The sequence below is a fragment of the Haemaphysalis longicornis genome, unplaced genomic scaffold, assembly GCF_048455015.1.
Source record: "Haemaphysalis longicornis isolate Haplotype H1 unplaced genomic scaffold, Haemaphysalis longicornis Haplotype H1 scaffold_3, whole genome shotgun sequence".
Classification (NCBI taxonomy): Eukaryota; Metazoa; Arthropoda; class Arachnida; order Ixodida; family Ixodidae; genus Haemaphysalis; species Haemaphysalis longicornis.
Window position 1 is genome coordinate 118,546,504 of NW_027526335.1, and position 13,663 is coordinate 118,560,166.

The 13,663-nt window shown below is 45.6% G+C and overlaps 1 protein-coding gene across 1 annotated transcript in view; it reads left to right on the forward strand.

Moving 5' to 3' along the window:
• The first annotated feature begins 1,219 nt into the window (after nt 1-1,219).
• LOC144175038 (gamma-butyrobetaine dioxygenase-like) overlaps nt 1,220-13,663 on the forward strand; it is a 57,410-nt gene continuing 44,966 nt past the window's right edge. The window contains exon 1 of the mRNA XM_077704070.1: nt 1,220-1,373. The gene's annotated coding sequence lies outside the window, so the exon portion shown is untranslated. The remainder of the gene's footprint in view (nt 1,374-13,663) is intronic.

Below are 13,663 nucleotides of genomic sequence, written 5' to 3' on the forward strand. Positions count from 1 at the left end.
AGCTGCCATAATTACTGCGTCGGTTGTCGCGCCGTATCACAGCACGCCGGTCAGAAATTCGCAACGGGACTCTTGTACAGCGTAACACTACGAACCACCCTGCAGTCACCACAACAACTGTTAAATCAAGAGTATACATGAGTTGCTGCAGGTCACCCTATCCTGGAAACGAGGTGGCAGGTGCCATCAGCCGAAAATCGACCTACCGAGGGGGCAGCTAGAGAACCGCATCCGAGGTCATACACCTTCGACATCTTACGTATAAAACACGCAGCGGTATGTACTGTCATGTCGAGGAGTAGCTCCCCCCTCCCTAGCAAACACCTCGATAGCACGAACAAAATTTGCGCTTGCTTCAGACAAGATACGCTACTTATTTGTGCATCCTCACTAATTTAGTGATCAGAACTTCACTGTTTGCTGATTGGACGAGGAACCCGACACTGCAACGCATGCCATGCGGCTGCGCTCATAACCCACTAACTCTCTCCAGCTTTAAGTTTTCCACAACTGAGGTTCAGAAGAGAGTTTTGGAGAGAACCGCAATGGAAGACCAGCTTGGGAATGCCGAAAGGGCAGTCCACGCCGGCCGAGCTTTAGGCATCTTGGACTAGGAGCATCACCCTAATGCTTCAGACCAGGATAGCCGCTTGGCCTTTGAATAAACGATTGTTTTCTCTCTTTCTGTTTCCCCGGTGGCCCGCACTGTCTCCTCGCCGCCACGTGACGTTCTGACAATGCACAAAACAGTGATCTCTGGTCCTTAAGTTGCTTTTCCTGGCAGTCTCAATTATAATAGCATGGCGGGCACGTTTATCGGCTTTTGAAACAACGAAGCTTCACATGCACGAAGCCACGAAGCGTACTCTGTCGAGCCTCTTTTCAGTTTACAGTTTTATTGCCAAACTAAACCATTAGGTCAATGCAATATGAACACACAACCCGGTTTTATTAGGTGGCTCTCGCGACGGGCTCCCGGAGACCCGGAAAGGCAGATCCATCTTCCAAAGTGAGCGTGCAAGTGCACCGGAAACGCCGAGCCGCAGACGACCGCCTTCTCTCCACTTATACCCTCGCTATCGGGTCATCCTTGTCTGAATTCTTTTTATCGTTCTCGAGAAGATGAGAGAGGCCATGTCCCTTTATCGCTGCCGCAGCGCCTTATCAGCTGTCCCATATGGGCATCTCCTGGAATGACCACGTAAACAAGCACTGCCCCCTCAAGCGAAGCTCGTGATTGGTCCACTGCCCGCACGCGAAAAAGTGGCTGGCTGATCCCTCCTCCTTGAGATGCCAGCGGCTATATATAGTTTCCGTTCGCGCCGCATCTTTTATATCAACCAGTGGCGTACTGGCACCTAACGTCAGCAGACGTGAGTAAACGACTTCTGGTTTCGTATTGCCCTTTGAGCGGTGCATTGTACACGTAGTATGTTTGCTCTTGATAGGCCGTCTATACAACCTTACGATGAGGGTTTACAAACTGCTTCGCTCGGGAAAGCTTTCGCGCAGGGCATAAGGGGCGAATTAATTGCCAGTTTACTCAGCACTTTTTCGTCTTTACAATGGCTTCGGAGCCACCGTGTTGTCGGCACTGATCACCCTCGTCGAGGACGAATGCGCCTCTGCAGCTGTTGGCTAAAGAGGTCAGGGCCCGTTTTCCGGGGTCGCTGCGCAATCTCCTCTCGGTTTTCATCCACCTCGCTAATATCAAGGACAAGCGCCGGGGCTGCCGTCTGTAATCTTGACACGCTTTGATACACTACGGCTGTGCCCTAAATTACTTTCGAGCTTAAACAAGCGGGTTTTCAGCGATAATGACGCGTTTCCACCAAACATTTTATCTCTAAGCGTGCATAGACAACAGTGATGAATTAGGGAGCAAACATGCGTAATTTAACAAGAGGTTTCACAAACGTGTTTCTTTGGCTGGGTTTTTACGTTAAGGTTAGACTTCTCCATCGCAACTGATTCAAAGCACCATTTACAGGCCACCTGCACTCCGAATTTTTGTGTTTGCCTGTTGTATTCAGGTCCAGGCTGTTTTTCTACTGGTATGCGAAGTTTCTTTCCTTCGTTACTTTAGTCAGTTTTAAAACTACGTTTAATTGCAGATACTTTCTCATGCAGCCACAAATCTTTTCAGCTAGTACGTGGGTAGGACGCGGTAGTACTACTGTATTTATGCCGCTTCTCAACGGTCTGCGAAGCTTCGAGCGAATGTTGCTTCGCGGAGGATAGATTTCAAATACACGAGGCGGAGAGGAAACCATACTTAAAAGCCTGATGTTCAAATTCATTTGAGCAAACTGATCTAGAGTATTAAACTGCATAGTCTAGACCGGGGATTAGTTCTGATCGTCTTAATGCTAGGGTCGTAGTAACGATGTCAGGGTGGATGTGTTATGAACGCAAAGGGAGCGGTTTCCTCTTTTTGTGTTTGGAGATGTTTGGCTTGTGATGTGGCCCTTATTTGTCCTTTAGAGTGTATTTATGAGGATACACGAAGCCGTTCTCACCTCCGCTGCTACGTAACAATGATTGCACAGCTTTGCTTGTCATACACACTTGCAAGGCGCAGCAGCCGCGATATTTTTGGGGCGGGCGAGGTCTCAATGTGAAACAGACAACCGCGGATTCACTGATTATGTTTCGACTTTTCGCCGTATACGCATGCGCACTGTCCCGGCCGAAATTATTCGTTATCAACCAGCTGGGTGGTAATCCAATTGCCAGAAAAGTACTATACCTGCACTTTGTCCAAGTGGCATAAGGCAGCTTGGCATGTATAACAAGGATATAATAAATGGCAAACTAGTGTACACTTGTGGCATCCTTTCAGCAAAGAATTTTAGCATTTTCTATAATTACCTATCATCTCGGGCTGCTCCATTGCGCCTAGTCGAAGTTTCGGATGATATCGTTGTCGGCATGGTCGCAATTTGTCTTGTCTTCTATTAGCAATGCCAGGCAATTGCGTTTCATGCTCTTTTCCGCTTAGCTTGATAAGGCTGTGGATCGAAGTAGGCTTAAAATCTGCTTAGGACGAGATGGGGTGGTTTATCAGTTGCGCGCTAGGAAACCCTTGCTTCGGTAACACTTATGTTTTTTTCTTGCACTCCGGGTATTCTTGCACTCCGAGTATTCATCCGGGTGCGGATGAATACTTTCAAAATCTTGCGACCACTTTCTCGCCTCTCGCCTTTATCATTTCTCTCTCAGCACCTTCATAATCAGCACTGGCCATTTTTCTACGCGAAGCTTGTTAAGCAGGTGATCTTTTTACTGTTGACGACGGAGATCTCTCAGAGACGTGTACCTAGCTGATCGTGTTCTCCTCGGCGTAACGGCCTAGGAAATAGAAAAAAGTGTATGGCACTAAGCGCTGCGATAAGGAAGCAGTGGAGTGAATGAGCTGAAAGGCTTTGGCTCTCGACAAGACAGTATTTATTTATTTGTTTACTTATTTATTTATTTATTTATTTATTTATTTATTTATTTACCTTAGGGCCCCAACAGGGCATTACTTAAGGGGGGGGGGTGACATACAGCAAAGATAACAACGAAGGTTGTTTGATATATTAACGGTATAGCAAAATAAACAGTCTGACAACAAAAATATATAGAAAAGATCACAAGATCAATTCACAGAGTAAAAACATTGGAAGAGCACTACGTATCGTTTTTACACAAGCAAAATATTTGAATGACTAATTCTCTTTATCAGTTTCAATTGATTGATTGATTGATTGATTGTAGGGTTTAACGCGCCGACGCAACGCAGGCGATGAGGCGCGCCGTAGTGGAGGGCTCCGGATTAATTTTAACCACCTGGTTAAGGCGCGCCGTAGTGGAGGGCTCCGGATTAATTTTAACCACCTGGGGATCTTTATCGTGCGCCGAAATCTCGTACACGCGGGCGTTTTTGCTTTTCGCCTCCATCAGAAAAGCGGCCGCCGCGGCCGGGAATTGAACCCGCGACCTCGTGCTCAGCAGCGCAACGCCTTAGCCACTGAGCCACCGCGGCGGGTTTATCAGTTTCAAGAAAAGCCAGTCGCAGTTTGGAAAGTTGATTGCTTTGTGTGTGCGACAATACTAGCAGGCAGTCAATTCGACTTATTTATCGACGAAGCAAGAGGAGAAAATTGGTGTTTCTTTGTGCAAGAAAATACACTTTCTATCTTATGATCATAACCGATACGCGTGGAAATGCACGAATCAGGGTGAATGAATGTTCGTTGAAATGGCGGATTTATACAAAACAAGACAGACGGGTAGAGAAATAAAGAGTACAAAGATTTTAAACGCAAATATTGTTCCCCTAGCGTTCAATTTGCGTCTCACTGAATGTTATTCACGCATGGTGGCCGTTTTGGGTATCTCTTATCCGCCTCACCCAGATTTCCTACGATTACATAAAGCCCGCATGTGTCCGTTAGGTGTGGCGCACTTGCTATATTAAGAGGAACGCGCCAAGGCCAACATGTTTTATATTGGTTTTATGCTTTATAGTACCTTTTTTTGCGCTGTAATCTTTAAGAGGTCACTCAGATAAATGCAGTGGCCGAGTTTCAAGCATGTTAAAAAATAGGCTGGCGATTACGGTACTCCCTAATGCGATATTTTGGCGCCACTCGTTGGTTCTCTCGACGGCAGCGAGGATGAGCCTCTGCGCTGGCGGCGGAATGTGCGTCTCAGTAATGGACCGCGACTCGTTTCTTAGCCAGGGAACGTACACCATCGTCACGCGCCTGCCTTCTCTTCCCTCACGTTTTCGCCAGCGTCGCGCAGACGAGCGTTTTATGCGGGCACAGCATATTGCCCCCCTCCCCAACGCACACTTTCGGAGAGCGCTCGCGCTGCCACGGCGAACCGCCCTCCCCTCACAATTTCGCGACACTCTCCTTCTTTTCTTTCTTACACCATTCGATCTTCACGACACTCTCCTACTTTGATTTCTTTCACTATTCGGTCTTGCTATCGTTCACTCGGTTACGATGCCGACACGGCTCAGCCCACAGACAGCCGCCAAAGGGGTGCGCCCTAAAACGCCTATGTGATGCTCACAGCTGGAGACTTGCTGGTGTAGTCCAACACTTGCCGGCAATTCGACAGTGGGCCTACAGTGTGGGACTCCAGTACATTTAGGGAGGGAGCACGGGTTGTTGGCCAGCACTCACAATAAATTAGGTGCAGAATAATTGGCCAGATGCGTTTTTATTGTTGTGAATTTAGTGCACGTGCCTTGAAAGATCATGCGATTAAAACCGCAGTACGATGTCAAATTGGCGTTACTGCGGTACCGACATTGAACGTTACTTATGAGGAGTGTTTCGTTAAAAACTTAATACATTTGTCAGTGCGTAGTTCATAACTCGCTCAAACATTAACTACGGAGGAACCTTAACGATCTATATAACAAAGTTAAACATGTGAGCATCTTTTTAGATTAGGTATTCTGTTCCTGTTTGCTGCTTTGACACTTGTCCACTAGATAGACAGCTGTAGGTTTGGAGGGTGTTTGCGCCTATTCCTTTGGGGGGGTGAATAGGCATCGGCTGGCAGGAGACAAAAAAGGTCAATGTTTCGACGATAAACCGGCAGAACAGGCTTTCCTCGAAGTGTAGGCGGCGAGATACGACGACAGCAGCACCGACGATATCAGGTACTTTTGGGCTGGAGATACAGAGTGATCTCAAGTTTGCTCAACCATTGACTAGGGTCAGACACGTTTTCCCCGAAATCACTATTGCCTTGCAGTCCCGAAACTTCCACTCCTCAGAAAATTTTCCACTCAAAATTCAAGTTACACAACGCCTAATTGTAAGGCCGGTGCACGATTAAACTACACTTGACTTGAGAGCTTCTTTGAAGTGAGCAATCTCAAGACCCAACGAGGTTCGCCTGCTCCAGAGTTCGCATGCACTGCAGGCGGAACCTGATTAGCTGCGGGGCACTATCTCCGATAATGCGTGCATTTGTAGACGGTAGATATGCCGCACTGATTACATTTGCTTTTGTGACATATAATCGACCTTGACACGGCATTTGCCTGAGCCTCATTGTTGCAGACAAAGTGATAGAATTAGAAAGGAGCGGGTGCCCTTGGAAATGTAGATGATCAAATTACTGTTCAAGTGCTTGTAGTGAGCGCATGACAGGTACGCAGATGCGTTATAGAATGATTCCGGTGACAATTGTGGTGCGAAGCAATGACGTCAATGGCGTTAAGGTTTTTTGTAGGGATAATGCAATGCAGTGCACGCGCTTGGGTGGGAGTAATTGTCCTTCCGTTTAGCTGAAGTTGGTGGGTTAATCATGCGACAAAACGTGTACGTTGGTATCTCGGCCACAAATGCAATCTATATGCGGCACGATGCGCTGCTCAGATTGCGGTATGCCAAACGCAGGCACAAAAAAGTAATTGTGCGGTGTAAAAGTTTTGATTCTTTGATTTTCATAGGACGTACAGCAGTAATCTATGCTTATGCTCGGTTTGTTGAGCAATCGGCCGAAATTATTTTGTCTGGGGTTCCCTGGGGAGCCGCTAACGAAACTGCAAGATTGGGTTAGCAATAGCAAAAGAACCCCTACGCTCTACGCTAAGCAAGCACGATTGGTTCAGCGAGTGATTCTTTCTCCATGTAACCCAGAGAAGAAGTATTTATAACAGTAAAAAATTGACGAGCTGTTTTCAATCTACGCGCGGTCAGGTAGAAGAAATTTTGAAAAAAAAAAAAAATTTCGCGCCTTGAAAGAGGCATGAAAATCGGTGTTTGGTAAAGAATTTCACCATTACAACTTCACTTTTAGTGTGATTTGAGTCACAAGGAAGCCAGATTTTATTTTGCAGGTTTTCAGGAAGAACAATTGCTTTAAAACGCTCTAGAAAATTGTATGGCCGGGTGTCTTTCTCCAGCAGGTTTCTATGCACAGTCAGCATAAAACAGGGAAATTCATTCGTACTGTACCATTTTGTGGGCTCTTTCAATGAATAACGTGGGTGGTTTTCTATACTAACACCAAAAGAGAACGGTATTTTGTAAAGTTGTTATTGTTACGGTGTTATTGTCATATAAAAACCAACGACGCTCGGAATCCGCTAAGTCTGATGTATCCGCATTACGTATGCTGACCTCTGGGAGAAGCATTCCTGTGGCTTCTATGCACCGACACACGCAGACAAAAAAAAAGAAAAAAAAAACACCCGCCGCGGTGGCTCAGTGGCTAAGGCGTTGCGCTGCTGAGCACAAGGTCGCGGGTTCGATTCGCGGCCGCGGCGGCCGCTTTTCTGATGGAGGCGAAAAGCAAAAACGCCCGTGTGTACGAGATTTCGGCGCACGTTAAAGATTCCCAGGTGGTCAAAATTAATCCGGAGCCCTCCACTACGGCGCGCCTCATCGCCTTCGTTGCGTCGGCGCGTTAAACCCTACGATCAATACAAAAAAACAAAAACCTCTGGGTGAAGGTTCGGTGGTAGGGCAGATGATTCATTTGCTCGAATAAATAAGGCACCTCCTTTTTTTATTCACACATTATCAGAGATAGTCAAGATTACGTGTGGTTGAGCAAATGCGACATATTTCGTAATGTGTAGCAATCTTTGCCGAGTACTCCAACAGCCAGGACCGCGTAACGCCCTGCATTTCTACAGTTACAAAGTATTCACGGAAGTTCCACATTTAATCGTTATATTAGCGTAAGGGGAGATAATTGGTCGAACGAAATTTCTAAAAACCGAAAATTTCGCTGTAAAGAACTCACACTCGAGACAAGCGGCCTCAGAATCGTGGGCATTAGTAGATAATTCTCTGAATTTAGGCAGAATTTTTCTTTATACAGAGGCATGCCGTTACAAACTAACGGGACAACTGTGCCACACAGCTGTTTCCAAAGCCATCAAGTCATGTCCGTGCACAGTCAAGTGAATCTGGTATAATCTCTGGTACTAGCGTTGAAAAAGATGATAGTATGACGAGCACTGTGCCCAAGACAGACTGTCTCCTGTATAGTGTGAAATTAGACAGTGCTTATCATCGTCATCATTATCATAATCATCCTCACCATTATCCCCATCAACTTGAACAACAGCCCATTTGGGCCTCTTTCAGAGATTCCTGATCACTATCTCTAAGAAGGCCCCTTTGTCCCCTCAACCACGGTGTGCCACAATGACCAATGGAAGTAGCTGAGTGGGCAAATACCTCGAATGTCTAGGCCCTGCATTCACTTTGGCTGTAAAAGGGCATCTGTGTGGCGTCACTTCGTAATGCGAAATGCCATGCATGCCTTGCTTCCTCTCTTTGCGCAAATCCAATTTTTAGTAAAATCGTATGCTGGAACTCCTTGGCAATCTTGCATACTCGGTGCCTCCGATTGGTCATTCTGGAGCGCTGTGGGGAAGAGATGTTGCGAGTACATGTGAAGGTTCTCCTGTAGCAGTCTTCATGAGGCCATTCAATGCCTCCACATTTTTGTATTTCACCGCTTCGTAATGCCTTCGGTATGCCGCCAGTTTATTTGCCGTTCCTTCGTAACCACTCTGTCAAGCTAATGGTCCACCGGTTGTCCCTCGTACGCATTACATGACCGGCGAAATTCAGCATTGCCATTTAAGTTGAGCTAGATTGTCTTCGACCCGAGTTTGCTTCCTATCCAATACCAACGGTTTCCCACTCGCACAGAACAACGGTCGCATTCTTTTTTCAAGCTAACCAGTAAGACCAAAAGGGTCCACCCTATGCGTCCTCACCAGATCCAAACATTGGTAGTGTAATAATTATTTTGACGCAAAGAAAAAAGTTAAATACGACTGTAGTTTTCTTCTTACGTGTGGAATATCACTTATAATTTGCTCAAGACTGCTGTATTACCTTGCTCTTTTATAAATTTTATAACCGCTATTGAAAGGCGGTTCTCAGTGTGTTTGTTTTCACTACTTTTTGTTTGCGTTTAAATTTATTCCTGCATCCAACCTTTCCAAAGCATTTTCCGCTACCTCGATGTGGACCAACTTGAAGTAAGCAAAAACTGAGCCAGCTTTCGTACGTGTTCTTCGCAATTACAGGTGTCATGCTTTTGCGTTTTTCAAGAAGGGCCCCGTCTATAAGATAATTTACAAGTTCCTGCCATATGTTTTTCTCTACGCCCAGCGCTGAATGTGTGATTATATAAAAGTTGTCGTTCTTATTGCCGTTGTTGTCGTTCTTATATAAAGTTGTCGTTGTTATATAAAAGTTGTGTTATACAAGTTGTCGTGCAGTACGCGGACGCTATCGTCTACTCCCATAAACAATGCCAATATGCTCTTAATACGCAACTGCAACTTCTTCAGCTCTCTCTTGATTCAATGCAAGTTAGGTTTTCTGTTGTGGTTAGTTTAATCTTTTTTTCAGGTGTACTGCTATTGTACCCGTCGCAATTCTGGTATCATTATACTTGACTATCCTGAACACTGCGTTATTCCACATTTTGAGTGCAGCTAGGCTTACGCATGTTGGAAGGCTTGATAATTTAAAGGCATTTTGTTTTTTCGGATTAAATGTCTTGGTTTCTGTTTTGGTGTGTCTTGGTATGACTTGTCTTGGTATGACCTGTTTAGTCGTGCTAGAGAGAGCCTCCATGCAGAATCTTGAGGCAGAATATGGTTGTAATGTGAAAAGCCCTCAAGGCAGCGAGGCATCCTACGTTATCAGCGCGGATATCGCGCTGTCCTTAGCCCGTATAGGTGAAGTGTTTAGTGAACGATAAAATCCAGCGAAAACAAAGCTAAAAAATAACCCATCACCACAGCAAAAGTGACTTGGTGAAGCCAAAAGGCTGTCAATACTTTGCCCAATTTCGGTTATCTGGACGTAAACACACGCGTTTCTTTATTGTCATCGCTCGGTACATCCACGTGGAAACCTTCCGTCAGCATCGGCCGATAGAATAACGACAAACATTGGAGGAAAAGGGTGGTGGCGCGCACTTGTTTGTCGAGGCTGCTTTTATTTGCACAGGAAAGCGGCCACTTCAGCTGGTGTTTTCGAGTGGCCCGGAGCGCCACATGTCTTGTCGATGTGGTGCGCGTCTTCACGCTATATCCAACTTATCTTATCGCGACGTTTTCCATCCTTATCCGAGCCGAGTGGCCACACGCGCCGTCAGACGCAAATCAAAGTCGCATTTATTTGTGACGCAAGCGCATGTTGAACTTACCGTAGACAGGATTGTTGAGCTTGGAGCTCGGCAACTTCGAGTACTCGCTTTCGCGCACTTCCTGATCTGTCACTAGTGGAAATACACCATTGCACCGAAATTTCCCCAGAATAAGGGTTGCGGAAAGCTTGTAATAAATGTATTAAACGTTGTTGTGTTTTCAGCAGACAACCTCTATATATGAGCATTTTCTTTAAAAAGAACATGCTAACACAAATAAATATAAAAGTTGGGTGTTTCAACGCATCAAATATACACCTGGGCTCTGAGGCGCGCTGTAGTTGGGGTTCCGGGTTAATATTGACTGCCTGGGTTTCTTTCATTCATTCCAGAGCACTTTGATGCCAGTCGTTTTGTTCAGGATTTTGAAGCAAAACTAGACAGCGCGAAAAATGGAAGAAAGGGCAGTAAGAATGACACTAACATACAGGCGGAGTACGTTTATCTCTTCGTCGATCTCTATGTGTTTCTCGTCTTTTTTCGGTTTTTCTTTCCTGTCTGATTTTCTCTCTCCAGGCATTTGTTTGCTCACGAGGCGTGATAATGGCAATCTTTTCGGTTCGGTGTGTCTAATGCTCCCGCAAGGTGCTAAATTTTACATGCACAGAGCACATGCAGCGTGAGTGGCGAGGCCAAATCTGCTCGCCTAATTTGGCCTCCTTTTCAAGGGTTTTCTTCGGCATCTTCACGGGCCTAGTGGTCAACCCAGTCCTGCATTCACACTTACGCAGGGAGTAACGGAGTGCTTCCGTTGAAAGAATTTTTCCGGGGAATTTCGCACAGCATGGTGAAGCAGCGACGCATTTGTGTTTTCATTGTTGAATAAAATTATTGCGCTAAAAAGGGACACGGACGGAGTGACGACAGACACACACGGCGCAATAATTTTATTCAGCAATGGAGTACCAACGTGTCCAGGACGCTGCACTTATTGTGTTTTCAATTCCGGTAGTAGTAGAGTAAATGTTTATTGAAAAAGGAGAAGAGGTCGGCCTGAGAAATCGATCTTGGGCCTGCTACTTCCCTCTGGGGGGAGGGTACTGGGGACAGAAAGAGAAAGGAATGAATATGGAAGGTATGGGGAATGAAAATGAAAGCGACAAATGAACTATGTACAAGCAGTAAACCAATAAACGTCTCACGTACAACGGGGCGCTGAATCAGATGACAACAGTTCACTTTTAAGCACATGACTATCATCCATGAAAAAAAAAAAAACTGCTCAGACATTATTTCGCAGTCTGTTCAATTTTGTCACAACCTAGAGGCGAGAATCCAAAGAGGAGTCACCAAGAAATGTTAACAGTTCCGGTGAATAAAACCTACTACCACCTGACCTCTGTTCACTTATTACTGCGCGTAAGATGTGTACTTTTGAGGGAATGATTACGTCCCCGTGCGTTTTTATACTCTCCCGTTGCACGAGCAGGTGTTCAGAAGTGCCGCGTCAATTGAACCACATCCTAGAAAATAGAATTGGTGTTTATTACCAATTGCGCCTTGAATGCCCCGGAGGGGGAGATTGTTTTATCGGTACCTGTGCTGGCGGCTGCTTTTGTTTTACAGGAACAGGAGAGCCAGGTCGAAAAAATTATTGCCTTAAATGCCTTATGCAGCGCTCAGCCAGATTGTGTATGTGTGTCCCCTTGATCTCGATTAACAAAACGTAGCCATTGCGGGGGTTCAGAATGCCGGCGCATGTATATCGCGTAACGCTTTCAACGAAGCCTTTAAACGCTGCCAACGCTCCATTTCAGGAGCAGCGATTCTTATTAGCTAGGAGCCTTGATGCTTCTCTTTTTTTCAGTCTAAGCAATCAGGCGACTAATTTGCGGTTGTTGTATAATTGTTACATTGCTGAAACATTGTCCTCCCTGGTCATGTGGCTGAAACCGGTTTTCTTGATGGCCGACGTCTGCCTTCTTTATCTTCTATTTACGTTTTCAACACATTTAGGTTTCATTAATTTTCATTTTTATTACCCTAAAGGCCCTTACATGTATTACATCGGAAGTTGGAAGCAACAGATTTGCACAAAGCACGCTGAACAGTACAGAAGTACATTCAATAAAGCTGCTACAAAAGGTGTACGCGAAGAATTAAAATAAATAACTACGCACACAAAAACGTGTGGAAATACAAAACCAAGAGGAAATGCTAGAAATTTAATTAGTAGAACATAAGCCAAACTAAAGACACGGAATAGGTCCGAGCAAAAGTAGGACATAGGCAAGAAACGGGAATAATCCGCTTTATATTGCACACACTAGAACAGTTCAACAACTGCCTCGGGAAATCCTCCATGGTTAGTAATGATGGCAATGCTCTCTGGGCTGATTGATTGATTGATTGATTGATTGATTGATTGATTGATTGATTGATTGATTGATTGATTGATTGATTGATTGATTGATTGTAGGGTTTAATGCGCCGACGCTACGCGGGCGATGAGACGCGCCATGGTGAAGGGCTCCGGATTAATTTTGACCACCTGGGGATCTTTAACGTGCGCCGAAATCTCGTACACACGGGCGTTTTTGCTTTTCGCCTTTATCAGAAAAAGCGGCCACCGCAGCCGCCGCAGCCGGTAACCGAACCCGTGACCTCGTGCTTGGTAGCGCAACGCCTTAGCCACTCAGCCGCCGCGGCGGCTAAATTCGCTCTGGGAGGGCATTCCATTCACTAATGGCTAAAATGATGAAAGAGAAGCGGTCTAGATCGGTGCGCGAAAATTCAGACTGCACTGTGTCTGCGTGGTCTACACATGCGGAAATATGTTGCCCCGGTTTTATTATTGAGGTAGCAAAAATTGTTAGGGTAATAGTACAGGTTATGAAAAAAAATGGGAGCAGGGAAATTTTGCGTCTGGTTTCTACAGAGTGAAGACCGAGATTTTTTTATCAATTTCCTGTTCCTGTCCCTGTGGCTGTAGCTGATTTATTTTTTTCCCTTCGGAAATACTCAGCGCTTTGAACTTAAAGCGTAGGCGGGACACTGAAATAGCACAGGTGGCGACTAGAATGTAAATTATGCGATCGTTAGCTGACGTCATCAGTTATTTTGTAAGCATCATAGTGGGGTACTTTGGCAACAAAGGTCCGATAAAAAAAAATCGCTGACTTACGATGCTCCCCAAGAAAAAATTGAAGGCGAAGAATTTCACACATATAGACCGTTTACTGTGAGCAGTTTGGCTGACCTTCAATAGGTGACACTAGCGCCGCATTCGCCGACTGGCCTTTAGCACGGAGTGGTTTCGGTTGCCGCCGTAGGCTGACATGGTGGTTAGCGAAGGGCGTAGCAAGAAAATGTGGAAGTCACGTGGGGAAACTAGTCGGATGTACCTGGTGCGATCGGGACCTCAAGGTTTACGACGAATCGCCATGCGAGTCTCACTGGCCGCAACATGACAAAAACTGTGCGTGTGTGCGGCCTTTCGCAATGCACCGCTTTCCGCACAGTA